Raw genomic sequence first — 1,936 nt, forward strand, 5'->3', positions numbered from 1 at the left:
AAGGAAACTGCTTGCAGAAGGAGGTGGCGACTTGGGGGCGGGGGGCGGGGAGGCGCAGAGCAGGTGTGCCTGGTGAGCGGTGGGGCGCAGGGAGACCTGCCCAGACACAGGAGGAGGGTGGTGGTGGCCCTTGGCGGGGATGTGCCCACATTCCAGGACGGAGTGGAGGATGGTCTGAGGTCCGCAGTGCAGGCCTTGGCCACCCTTGCTGGGTTGGGCGTCCTGGGCAGGGAATGGGAGCAGGACAGCAGCGGGGAGGCTGGGGAAGGAGGGGCAGCAAACACCTGGCTGGGGCTGAGCCCTGGGCTGGGGGTTACCACGCCCCCCCTCCACAACGAAAGCTTTAAGAAGGGAAGGAGGGAGGGAAGAACTTTATAAAGGAGTCAGTAGAGAGCAGAGTTAAAGAAGGAAAGAGGACGTGTGAGTGAACTGTAGGAGCTATAATGAAAATCAAGTATAGTTGTGTACTGGTTACAGTTTTTAAAAATAGGAGTCAGAAAAGAAAAAGATAAATGATAGGAATAATTAGGCAGGTATATGGATATTAAAACAGTGGAAGTAAGTAGAGAAGGATGTGGATGAGAGTGAAAGAGGGAGGGAAGAAAAATTTTAAAGGGGAGCTGGTAGAGCTTAAAAGGAGAATGGGAAGAAGGAAGAAATGGGGGAGGGAGCAAAGCAGGTCAGAGGGAAGTGAAAAAAAATTAAGGTGGGAAGGAAGGAAAAGGGGAGGGATAAAGATAAAGGAAAGAAGGAATGTGGGGAGGGAGGTAGGAGAAAGATGGGAAGAAGGATGATGGAACAGAAGTAGGAAATGAGGAAAGAAAAGTTTATAAATGTTGAGTCAATAGGAAAAAGTGTTACATAAAGGAGAGAGAAAAATTGAGTGAGGGAGAAGCCAATAAGGAAGTCAAATACCATTGTGTTTGAAGGGGATAAGATTATAAAAAAAAAGTTAATAGGGGCGACCAGACCGCAGGGGAGGGCAGTTAGGGGTGACCAGGTCATCTGGGGAGGGCAGTTAGGGGGATCAGGCAGGCAGGCAGGTGAGCGGTTATGAGCCAGAGGTCCTGGATTGCGAGAGGGATGTGTAACTGCCAGGGATGTCCTGAGGGCTCCCAGATTAGAGAAGGTGCAGGTCAGACTGAAGGACCCCCCCACCCCCCGCACGAATTTTGTGCACCTGGCGTCTAGTGTATTAATAAGCAAGACTTTGGACTGTTTCTTCTATAGAAGAACCTGCTTTTATATTGTTTCAAAATGATAGCTTAATTTTATCTGTTCCTTTTTTTTTAATCTTTAAATTCTTTATTAGTTAAGGAATTACAAATGTGTATTTTATTGATTTTTTTTACAGAGAGAAAGGGAGAGGGATAGAGAGTTTGAAACATTGATGAGAGAGAAACATTGATCAGCTGCTTCCTGCACAACCCATACTGGGGATGTGCCCACAACCAAGGTATATGCCCTTGACCGGAATCGAACCTGGGACCCTTCAGTCCGTAGGCCGATGCTCTATCCACTGAGCCAAACCGGTTAGGGCTTATCTGTTCCATTTGACTGTACTGTATACTGCCAGCAAAAATTATAGAATTTTCAGACTTCTTGCATTATGCTTTAAACTTGTCATAAGGATTTCAGGACCAATAAAGAGTCACATCATGTTCTTAGTAGGGTATATGTTTAAAAAAAAAATCCAGACTAGAGAATCTTAGCAAATTTTAAAAATAATTGTCTGTAATACAAGCTTCTTTCTTTGTGTCTGTTGTTGCTACCGTGGGGCTACAATAGTTGTAATAAATCCATATCTAGAAAGAGCAGTCAAATTCAAGGGAAAGAAATCCGTATTTACTGAAACACAGTAGCAGGCACAGGGGAATTTAGGTTTTGAGTGTAGATACCCTTCCCAATATTTTTGGTGTGTTTATAATAGATACGG

The sequence above is a fragment of the Myotis davidii genome, unplaced genomic scaffold (assembly GCF_000327345.1).
Source record: "Myotis davidii unplaced genomic scaffold, ASM32734v1 scaffold569, whole genome shotgun sequence".
In the NCBI taxonomy this organism is placed as follows: Eukaryota; Metazoa; Chordata; class Mammalia; order Chiroptera; family Vespertilionidae; genus Myotis; species Myotis davidii.